This window comes from Xenopus laevis, chromosome 8L (genome assembly GCF_017654675.1).
Source record: "Xenopus laevis strain J_2021 chromosome 8L, Xenopus_laevis_v10.1, whole genome shotgun sequence".
NCBI classification, from domain to species: domain Eukaryota; kingdom Metazoa; phylum Chordata; class Amphibia; order Anura; family Pipidae; genus Xenopus; species Xenopus laevis.
Window position 1 is genome coordinate 38,698,588 of NC_054385.1, and position 12,408 is coordinate 38,710,995.

Here is a 12,408-nt window from a genome sequence, read left to right on the forward strand (position 1 = left end):
GCAGCTTAGCTATTCCATTTAAGCAAGTCTATTGATGCAAGGGTACTGTAGATATATCCAGCTTGGCTGATATATTTGAGCCCTAAAATCACTGCAGAGTGAAATCCATACATTTACTTGCCTGCTGACACCATATCTCTTCTGGAATCCATGCATAGAATCACTGAAATGTATAAAATATACATTTCTCTGATAAATAAGAACATAATTGTAACACAAAGTACCCTATGCACAGCTCCTAGAGCTCAATTCTGACCTACGAAGGAAGGATGCTGGGAGTGAGAACTTTCCATTACCTACAGCTGAAGGCTTTCAGGAATCACCTGGGTACAACCAAAGTCTTCACAAATTGGATCCCTAAGCTACCAGGTTTTTCTTTTAACCTAAGCCTTGGAAAAGGAGGCAGTTTACGCCAACCCCTAAAATCAAAACAAAGAAGGCCATGAGCCACAGACAACATTCTATACAGATGCAAGAATGGGACTAGATCCACCTAACTGACCTGGGCAGATGAAACATGCATTACTAGGATCAAGGACAAACAAGTGGTATCAGCCATAGCAAAACAGTGCCCTACCTGATACAGAGAAGAAGCACTAAGGTAATGTATCCTATGGATCAAAACCAGTCCCTACCACACCTTACTGACATGCTCAATGATTTCCCAAAGCAAAATGAATGTTCTATTCTAATGGGAGTAGATGCAAAAAGGACAAAAACAAGACACAATAATTGGAAGTGTAAAGGTGTTGGTCTTTTAAAGGTTTGGAGACAGGTTGGGATCCCTGGGCCTCCCCAGTCACCTACACCTAGGGTTGCTACCTTACCACTTTAATACAGACTACATATTAATTACAAGGCTAGTTAGCAATTAATTGAGATGCATGCTGCTGACTGAACTGATTTATGTGCAGCCATGCATCTCAATTAATTGCTAACTAGCCATGCAAGGTGTGGATTCAATATGTGTTGGGTATTAAATGTGTAAGGTGGTTACCCTACCTACCCTTGTTGGCCCTGAGTATTAATTCCCAAGGGTACAGGCAATCCTTGTAAATGGATGAGCTCTTGCTCCTTCTTTAGTTTTGCCATTGTTTTGGGAGGATCCTGGAAGTAGTGGGGCAAAGCTAAACCCAATGAGTGCTGACATGGAGCTGGCAGGGATTCATTTTTATTTTGTAGTGATCGTAATCATATGTTGGAAAATGCTGGAAGTTGCACCCCAACAAGATTGGGGTTGAGCACCATTGCTATTGAATATATAGGACCACTATAGAGTGTGGGATTCCTATGGGTGCTCCTGTTACAGCTCTTATTCCAAATGCATACAAGCAAGCTCTTGATCAATATTGTGATAGAGACATTAGATTGTAAGCTCCACTGGGACAGAGACGGGTGTGAATGATGAATAATCTCTGTAAAGTGCTGCAGAATATGTTGGCCCTATACACAAAATAATTACGACTTCCAATGTAAACACCTTATTTATTTATTGGTGTTGGTATAATATGTTTCCCTGAAGGATGTTGGGTGCTGCTGGCTCCTCTGTATTTGAGTATGTAATTGGTGTAAACATCCTGAACACTGCGGGGGGTTGAGTGTATGCTTGAATGAAAAATATATGCCAGCCCTGGGGCTACTCCCTTCATCATATATTTATAAAACTTGCTCTTGTACCGATCATAGTTAAAGTTATTTATCATTTTGAAATCTGCAGCTGTCAACTTTTCCAGGTCTGTGAGGATAGAGTTATTGAATTTCCATAGCATTTTTTGGTTATTCTTCAGGCTTCTGTAGGATAACGGTTAGGATAATGGTTCTTCTCAATGGACCCTTGAATGCAGGGCTTGTTGTGTTTGTGATTTTTCCAGGAGTGCCATTTTTTCATAGGGGTTATCACTACTGTTCCATGTTGTAAACATTCGTCTTTAAGGGAGCTAGCACATGGGCAGATTCAGGGAGATTTAGTCGCCTGGCGACTAATCACCTCTGCTGCGGGGCGACGATCTCCCCGAACTGCCTTCCCCTTGCTATAATGAGAAAACACCAATGAACTTGTGGTGATTTGATTTCCGAAGTCGCCCGAAGTTTCCTCGTGAGGCAACTTCGGAAATTGAAGAGCCACTAGTGCATTGACGCTGGCGTTCTGTGATTATAGCAGGCGGAAGGCAGTTCGGGGAGATTGTCGGCCAGCAGAAGAGGCGACTAAATCGCCCTGAATCTGGCAATGAACTAGCTCCCTAAAGGAATTCAATTCTTTGTATTATCGGTGGCTTTTAGGTAAGCCTTCATGTGGTGCACAACCCTCAGGGAACATCATGTATAGTGTATAGATATTGGTACAGGTATGGGACCTGTTATCCAGACTGCTTGGGACCTGGAGTTTTCCAGATAACAGATCTTTCCACAATTTGGATCTTCATACCTCAAGTCTACTAGAAAATCATGTAAACATTAAATAAACCCAATAGGCTGGTTTTGCTTCCAATAAGGATTAATTATTTCTTAGTTGAGATCAAGTACAAGCTACTGTTTTATTATTACAGAGAAAAAGAAAAAGAAAATAAATGACATTTTTTCTATGGGAGCCGGGCTTTGTGTAATTTGGAGCTTTCTGGATAATGGGTTTCTGGATAACAGATGCCATACCTGTGTATATATAGTTTATCTGAGTGTATGGTGGGGTTGGTGTGAGTGTGTGAATGTATGGGTGTTGGGTTTCATTTTGAGGGGTAGAACTTGATGGACTTTGGTATTTTGCAACTTAACCACGTAACTATGTAAATGCTATGAAACAACAGCATTCACCAAATTATTAATAAGGGTTAAAGCAACACAGCAAACATTTTTTTGTTCTAGTTTTGAAAGCTAATAATGTATCCAGCCTTCTGAAGTTTGATTATAGTATAATATTGACGTGCAAAACTGCACAGTGAAATTGAGTATATAAAGTCACAATGAGAGATGGTAAGGATGAGTTTCCAATCGGGAATTTGCATGCATTAGTAATTAAGTTTGGGATAGCTACGTTAGAGGGCTAGGGGAACAATAGAGTCAGTTTTAGGGAAGGCATACGTCCCCTTTAACTTTCATAAAGCTGTTACATCTGTGAGCAGGTACAGTGTAAGCACTTAACATAAGGTTCAGCATTCCTAGCCTAATCCTCTGCCTTTATTTAATTAGTTATACCCTGAATTGTATTTGCCTATTGCTAGGAAGCAGCTGCCATTTATTTCCTTGCAACACTCTGCTCCTCCGTTAGGTGCTGGCAGGGCTCTCACTGACTCATGTTGCTTGTTACATGCACAGAACTAGCCGGAAACAAAAATCCTCCGTTCAGTTCATTTTGTTTGATTTGTGTGAATTTATAGTCAAGGTTACAATTAACATCACTCCAGATAAACAGGCTTCTAATGTGCTACTCACTTATTGGAATGTTTGCACCATCCTTGTGAAATATAAGTTTTCTTTGGGGGGGAGGGGGTTATTATATTGGGGATCCCTTACCATTGTTTTTAACCTTTTTAATTTTTGTTGTTTATTTGCAAATTTCATGCATGTGTACATTGCAATGATGAGTCCTTATTTTCTATGCAGAATCATTGGAAATTACCATTTCTGATGGCTAGTCATAAGCCTGGGGGGGGGGGGGCACAATTGTTAGCAGGCTTTTCAGTCAGTTAACAAAAATCTTTAAAAAAAAAAAAAGAAAAGAAAAACAAAAAGCTCTATTGAATTGAAGTGAATGGTCAGGCAGCAGCTATTCCCAGAAATTCAATGGCTTTAATATGGTTTGCACATTCACAGGATTATAAAGCCTTCTAATGGGACTTAATTGAACAGTGCATAACCTGTTCAAAAATATTAAGTGAGACTGGCCAGTATTGAACTGCTTCTTATAATAGGAGAAGGTGCAAGAAAATGCATGCAAAACTGCCCAACTGTAACCCCTGCTCTCTGGTTGGGCTTTTATTACTGGTATGGGACCTGTTATCCAGAATGCTCGGGACCTGGGGTTTTTCAGATAAGGGGTTCTTTCTGTAATTTGGACCTCCATACCTTAAGTCTACTAAAAAAATTATTTAAACATTAAATAAACCCAATAGGCTGGTTTTGCTTCCAATAAGGAGTAATTATATCTTAGTTGGGATCAAGTACAAGCTACTGTTATTTTTACAGCGAAAAAGGAAATCAATTTTAAAAATTTGAATTATTCAATTATAATGGAGTCTACGGGAGACGGCCGTTCCGTAATTCAGAGCTTTATGGATAACGGGTTTCCGGATAACTGATCCTATACGTGTACAAGAGGATTCAACAATAGGAGTGGTGCAATTCTCATTGGATGATTGTCTTCCATTCATTGGGTCAGAATCATATGAATTGCAGCCTGGGACTACAGCTCCCAGTATGCTTTAACTATTAATAACGTGTTACAGTATATTGGGATTTGTAGTGCAGCAACATTTGGATTACGTATGGTTGAGCAACAATGTTTTGATCCTCTTTAATGCATAAGGATCTTCCCATAAGGATTCAGAGTGTATAAAGAGCAGGCTGTTGGACTGTGTAATATATTTATTCTAGCTCTATGAATCTAAACAACTTCATACCTACTGATCTGATACTACTGCCAATGAACCATTTGCACTCTAGTCGCACTATGTTAAATAACAGAGAAATGAAAATGGGAGGGTTTTAGAAACATCACTTTACTACCAGAAGCAGGTTGAATTCTGCTATGGCCTTTTAAAAAAGAATGTCATTTTTGCATTTGACATTATTTAGGTGGAAATTAAACAATAAAATAAAGAGCCAAGTAAAATTAGAATAGTGCTACCGCTAAGGAACTCACATCAAAAATTACTTAAGAATTGGGGACCATTAAAATTATCATGGTTTGGGAGAATCCAAGCCATTAAAATGTCTTTTTTACCAAAAATTTTATATCTTTTTCAGGTTCTCCCTATTTTTATACCCCGTTCTTTTTTTTAAATCTATGGTATCACGATTCATATGGAACGGGAAAAATCCAAGACTTAAGTAAAACCTCATGGTCCTTCAATAACAATCCTATATCGCCCTGTTCTCCTTTTATCATTAGTTACTCTTGTTTCTGCTTTCTTTCTTTCTAGATCTTCATATCATCTATTCTAACCCATAGCATTGCACTCTCCATGTGGCCGGCCTATTTCATGGCTACTATTTTAAACTGCTTGATTTCTTGAAAAGTAGAATTCACAGAGGGCAAATAGTTTTTATTTAAATTGAGATGAAATCATGGTTTAACGGTGTAAGTCAGGGTTTGAATGTATATTCTTATCTATGTCAGTCTTGGACAACATAGAGAGAAATTAACACACAGCTGCCTTCATAATGATAAAGAAAATTATTTTTATCAAGATAAAATTTGCAATGTCTTTGGTTATAATCTGTGCCCCTACCTGGACTGGGACTCAAAATAGGCCCTGGCATTACAGGTACATAGAGGTCCAAGTAGCCCCCCACCAGCCCAATAGTGATTGTCTACCCTCTCTGGCATTTGCCAGAACCCACAGATTGCCAGTCCAGGCCTCTCCTAGGACTCACTGAAACTTGTGTATTAGCAGAAGACATGGGTGGAGTTTTTGCTATAATTGAGAGTGGTTAGGGTGATCCAGGGGCCCTAGAGCAAGGGATTTTTTTTACAGGGCCCCATTTTACTTGTTGGCAAAACCCATCACCCAGGGCTAATAATTGGGGTCCCCTGCTAAAGCAGTAGTATGGGGTTCTATGGTTATTGATGGCAGCTCTAACAGCAGAGGGGACACATTATTTTCTATATACCGGTATAGGATCCGTTATCCAAAAAGCTTTGACTTACGGGAAGGTCGTCTCCCATAGACTCCATTATAATGAAATAATTCAACATTTTGAAATAACAGAGCAGTACCTTGTACTTGATCCCAACGAAGATATACTTAATCCTTATTAAAGGCAAAGACAACCTATTGGATTTATTTCATGTTGAAATGTTAATATTTAATGTTGAAATTATAGCAGACTGAAGTTCCAAATTACAGAAAGATCCCTTAGCTGGAAAACCTCAGGTCCCCAGCATTCTGGATAGCATAGCATGTCCCATACCTATATTTTACAAGATATAATCTGTTTTATAATGCACCAACAATTTACGGCTGGGAAAGCAAAGGACACAGTAAGTGCAGTGAATGAATGATGGAGCTGTGTGTCTGGTCTCTGTCATAAATAAAAGCTGACATTAACTAGTATGTATGATGAGATCCTTCCAACTCATTTATTCTTTATGCCATTGCCTGAAAAAATGCAGGTTTATTAAAATCAATACAGCACATAAATGTGTTTATAGTGACAAATAATGTTGTGTTTGCTGCGCTGCAGAACATGCCATAGAAAACAACATGTGCCCATGCTGGGGACTTTCCCCTGTCTCTACAGGGCCCATCCAGTTAGTGCAGTTACTTATCACATTGAAACCTATGGGACTGCTCACACTGGTGACTGGGATGTGGACACTATTAAGTGAAAGCAGCCAATCACTTGCCCAGACACAACCCCAGAGGATACACTAGTCCCATGCAATCAGGGTTGCCAGGTTGGTGGTTTTCCAGCCAAATTGGGCTACTAATTTACAGCCCAGGCGGGTTTTGAATGTACAAACTAACCAAGGTACAGATTTGGGCTACTTTCTGGGCCTTTGGCTGGTTTGTACTTTGGAAACCAGCCAAAGTTTTTTCTTGCCCTCCCTAATGTGCCAAGCCTGTGCCTCCCAATGCATGTTGGGTAATGTAGTTTTTATTTAACAATTTGCCAACTGCCAAGTTTAATGTAAGACGACAATACCCAGCATGCAATGGGACTGACTTGTGAAGAAGTCTGGAGTTACCAGATTTTGGGCTCTGTACCCCAGTCTCCTGTCACTCTTAAATATTCTCACGTTTTCTACTGACTTTCTTCAATTCCAGACAATTTTGGGGCAAAAATCTGCAAACCAAAATGTCTAGAGGTTGAGCCGATTTATCAATATTTATTGTAATTGTATAAGTATTAGGCCTTATGGCCTAAATAAATTTGCGAAAACTTCAAAAAAGGCGTATTTTCACATATATTCATTTGTTTTTTAAACGATTTTTTCACCCCACATATTGTGCTATTTTTGGGCTACATTTGAAGCACCTCTTGGCTAGTTGTGGGCTGGTTTTGTAGGTGCCTTTGGCTGGTTTTTGAAAATGAGACCTGGCAAGCCTGCGTGCAATGTACTGGATGTGGGATAGGTACTTGTACACTGCTGTTTAATGGATTGAAAGGGAATGGGCTGTTATATCAGTTCTAGCCATATCCATTAATAAGTGGGGTTATATAATAACTGACCTGACATTTCTCATCAGAAAGGTCAGAGTGTGCGCACAGTATGAAATACAAAATGCATGTGCCTCCTCTGAGTGTGTCTGTGTGTATATATTTATATATATATATATATTCATTTTGGCAGTAGCTTTAGTCCAGGGTTGGGAATTCACTGGCCCTTATAAGACTGCAGGTAAAGGGCCTCCAATTTCTCCTAATACATTAATAGGTTTGATTATTCCCAGCATCACCCTGGTGCATCGAGGGCTGAAATGGCGGGGTCAGCGACCACCCAACAATGACCGTTGCAGCCAGGCTTTCGCGGTGCATAGAGGGGACATAGGGACACCACAGCTCCCGAAATCCCTTCCAACTTGTCGCTCATATTAAGACTGAAGCCTGTTCACACGCTTTGTGCGATCAAGGGGTTAATGGTACAATTGTCTCCCTCCATTCCCACATCTCGGCGTCTCCTCCTCCTCCTCCCCCCGTTTTCCCTTCATGGTCCCTTCTGCGCGTGCACCCCCAGCGATCTCCCTCTCCTCCGCGCGCTCTCGCTGTTCCGGGTGCGCGCCCTTTATGGCAGGTCGCTGCGCGCTCCCGGGTCCTGTAGCTCAATACCGGGATGGACAGAGACATTAGCGGCGGGGGGAAGCGGATGCTGAAGCTCTAAGAGGATCAAGGGGGAGAAATGCGTGTTTTTTTCCCCTGAACTCCATCCCCCCCATCCTCCCGGGAGATGCAGAGAGCTGAGTGATGCTGCACAAAGGGCTGTGCGCGCTGGGGAGGATGCAGCATCCTGCAGGAGGAGCGCACTGAGCAGCAGAGACAGGGAGGAGCATCCACCTGCTGCAAGCACAGCTCCCTCTCTCTCTCTCGCTCTCTCTCTCGCTCCCACTACTTGCCCACTGCACAGGGAGGGGGAAGAGCTCACTGATCCAGGGCACAGGGGCAGCCACTTACTCAGCCACCTCACTCTATTCTCTGAGCCAGCCCTGAGCAGCACTGAGCCACCTTGGATTAGGGTACTATTGAGCCAGCACACTTGCTGGGCACCCACTCACTACTGAGATACTACAGGGACTCCCTGATCCAGAGGACACTAAGTGGTTTATCGCTGGAGAGGCTGTAACAACCATTCATCCTCCACCGCTTCCAACCAATGAGCCTGCCACTAGAAAGCCAGAAGATAAAGTGGGCACTTTACTAGTAGAGTGATAGGAGCGCTGACCCCAAACACTCCTCCATACAAGCAGCAAGAGCCAGCCCCTGGCATGTGAGGATACCTTCAACTAGGTAAGTCCTTGTCTTATTCGTATCCCCCCCAAGCCTTCTAGCTGGCATGAAACTACACTTTCCAGCATCCACTGACAGCCTGAGGCAGCCAAGGGATTCTGGGTGCTGTATCTCACCAGCTGCATGTTGGACCAGTCCAATCCGTATTGTATGCGCATGTGGCCCACAAAACAATTCCATGTATATGGTATCCTTTCAATGGATAGAATTGTCCCAGGCAACGTGCACAGGCCTTTAGATCACTGATAACATTTGAATTCACTGTGTATATTAAAAGCACCCTGTGCCATGTTGAATGAGGGACCCTTGTTCTGTTGGGATGGATTGCAGGCCTATCTGCCAGCACAGGGGGTGCAGTGGAAATGAAGCTGCCTCTTTAGTATTTTGCAGTAGGAGGTTACATTTTGTGAATGGCCTTCTAATCAAAGCACTGTTTGTGCAGCTTGGCTCCCATTCCTCCCCTCCGAACCCCTCTCCCTTACCCTCCTCTCATCCTCTCTCTTTTATTCCTCTCCGTGCCATGCTTCTGTTCACCTCACACATTTGCTAAATGCTCTTGGCAAATCAAACTTATCACTCTGGCCCCGTCCCTCCCAGTTATGTAACTCATTTCATCCACCGAAACGTGGCAGCCGGTGTCCCAGATTTACACCGAGGTGCGAGCGTGTGGCGTGTTCCTTGCTCACATGTAACGTGTGCTCTGTGTGACTTGCACCTCCTCTTTCTGGTTGTGATGGGGCACATGCACTGGGATTATTTGTAGCTGTGAGAGTGGGCAGAATATGTTGATAAAGAGGTCATTTTTAAAGAACAGTAACAGAATGCCAAATACTGGTTTTCAGGTGCTGGGAAGATATATTATTTCATCATATATAAAATAAAGCTTTGCGTCAACAGTCATGCTTTACATCAGAAGAGATATTTTCACTCTGCGCATCTCCACTTTATGGCTAAAACCATTGTATTCTTATCTGTTATCCACTATATGACTCTGGGTCCTACACCCCCCATGGCTGCACAGATATTATCTTGTCTATAGAAACTATACTAGAGCTTCTCAAGCAAGTATTTCTAGTACATATAAGGGATCTGTTCTCTGGAAACCCATGATCCAATATTTAAGCTTCAGAGTAGGGCAATGCCATTTTCCATGGGATCCTAATTGAACAAACAGTTTCTTACAGTACCTTTTACTTTATGGTAATTAAGCGGCCTACATTCACATTGCTGACAAATGTGTTTTTAATACATTTATATTTATATATACGTTATGGTGATCCGGGTTATGGAATAATAATCTTCACAGGCCCCAAGCATTCCAGATAATAGATCCTATTCCCCTGTACAGGGGAGCAGAAAACAGGCATACCGAACACTTTGTTTGGTTTACTGATCCTTTAATGATGATGGATGTGTTAGAAAACAATGCATTCATAGAAAGATTGGCTGAACACACAGATTCTTGCCCAAGATGAAGTGTATCTCTAGTGATCTGGAGAGGTGCACCCACATTTGTAGGTTGGAGGGGTCAAGCAGTCATTCCCTGTCACACCTCATAAGTGTATACAGTACAGGTATGGGATCCCTTATCCAGAAACCTGTTATCCAGAAAGTTTCGAAGTAGGGGAAAGCCACCTCCCATAGACTCCATTCTAATTAATTCAACTTAAAAAAAATCATTGCCTTTTCCCAATTAAGATATAATTAATCCTTAATGGAGGCAAAACAGTCCTATTGGGTTTAATCAATGTTTACATGATATTCTAGTAGACTCAAGGTATGGAGATCCAAATTATGGAAAGACCCCTTATCCGGAAAAACCCAGGTCCCGAACATTCTGGATAACCGGTCCCATATCGGTACTTCCAAAGATTCGGTGCTCACAGGTAAGGGGCAGTGTTGGACTGGCCCACAGGGATACCAGTAAAACTCCCGGTGGGCCCAGGTGTCAGTGGGCCCTCCTGCTTCAAAACATTTGGCCTATTTCATGGTCATTCCCTATTTCTATGAGAACAAAGAGGCTAAATAGATTGAATAAGAGATTATACCATGTAAAGAATATAGACTAGCAGAATAGAGGTTGCATGAGGAGAGGAATTATAATAGTGCTGAGAGTGGCCCCTGATCTAAGGTCTTTTGGTGGGCCCCTGGTTTCCCAGTCTGACACTGGTAAGGGGGGTCATTTTATGGGTAACATACTGAATATGGTGCAAATGGAATTTAATGGAGAGGTGTGTAACCACTTCCTAAGGTTTAATGAGAAGGAAAAAACATCTGTAAACATATGACTAGCTTTAAAGGGGATCCTACACCACAAAACTGTTTTTTGCACTGAAGAATATATTTATATAACTTCATGCCATTTTATATTAAATTAGGGAATAAACCTAAAACTCCCAGAAATGTGTGTGTATAACTTAAACATTTTCATTGGTTTTAAGTTTATTCAATAATGTAATAGTTACAAAAGCAGTATCTGGTAGTTTATAGTCTCTGCACTGCTGGCTCTGACTCCGAAGCAATATTGCACAAGCAACTGGCCAACAAACATAGAGCCAGACTGACTTCTGCTACATGGTTTCCTAGAATCAGGCCCACAGAACAGAACAAGACACAGACAGATAATCCTTCATTGGCAATTGCATTTAGAAATTGCTTTAAAATCATTGGATATGTTTAATGGATATGTTTTGGAAAGGTGCTTAGAATTACATTGTCTTATTTTACAAATAAAAAAACCCAAAAAAAAACAAAAAAAAAAAACAAGTTTCTGGTGGAGAGCTCTTTTAAGCATTGCTTTAGGGTCATTATAGTGAATTTTAAAGAGTAACTGAGATTTTGGCTGTCATGAAATTCTGGGAGTTGCAGTTCATCAAAATCTGGAGAACTCCAGGTTACAGATCTAAATTGTACTTGAAAGTATTAACTTGTGAGCCAAATAATAAAATACATACTTTATCTTTAAGCACCGCAAATCGTTGGGGCCCCAAAATATAAAATGTTTTACATTTCACAAGAGTGGGTGGGATTTGGTTGGATTGTGGGAGGAGCTTTGGGGATAAATGAGGACGGACCAGGGCAGATCCCAGGAGTAGATGTGCCTTTGAGGGCCTTTTTTTATTTATTTATTTATTTATTCATTCATTCATTCATTCATTCATTCATTTATTATTTATTTGGCCCACTACCTAGTGTGCTCATGTGACCACTGGGCTAATATTTGAGACCCCCAGAGGCAGGTGCCCTGCTGACTTAGTATGGGGCCCTATAGTTACTGATGACAACCCAGACTTTAAATATGTATAATAAACATTATATAAATATACATTAATTTAAACCCTTGCCTGTTGGGACAACAAAGAGATGTAAAATGTATGTGCTGACAGCTAATGCTGGAGTGTTTATGATTTATGGCATTCAGGGGGTTAAATAGAACAGGAAATGTATATGCAAACTTGTATCCACATTATATAACATTTGTTGCCAGAAATGTGTTTGGCCAGTCCTAATAAACAAATGCACTCATGTTATACAGATACTGTATGGGACCTATTATCCAGAATGCTTGGGACCTGGGGTTTTCTGGTTATGAGGTCTTGCAGTAATTCTCCATACATTAAGCCTACTAAAAAAATAATTGAAACATTAATTAAACCCCATAGGTTTACTTCCAATAAGGATTAGTTATATCTTAGTTTGTATCAAGTACAAGGTACTGTTTTATTATTAAAGAGAAAAAGGAAATAA

General features: G+C 41.0%; 1 protein-coding gene across 3 annotated transcripts in view; it reads left to right on the top strand.

The window, feature by feature from the left end:
- Positions 1 to 321: 321 nt before the first annotated feature.
- The window catches only part of nexmif.L (neurite extension and migration facto L homeolog), a 233,338-nt gene continuing 221,251 nt past the window's right edge, over positions 322 to 12,408 (top strand). For 2 of the 3 annotated variants that reach the window (XM_018229817.2, XM_018229818.2), the window contains exon 1: positions 322 to 601. The gene's annotated coding sequence lies outside the window, so the exon portion shown is untranslated. Of the gene's footprint in view, positions 602 to 7,949; positions 8,662 to 12,408 lie in introns of those variants that run through there. The other variant, XM_041572722.1, reaches the window with a different exon arrangement.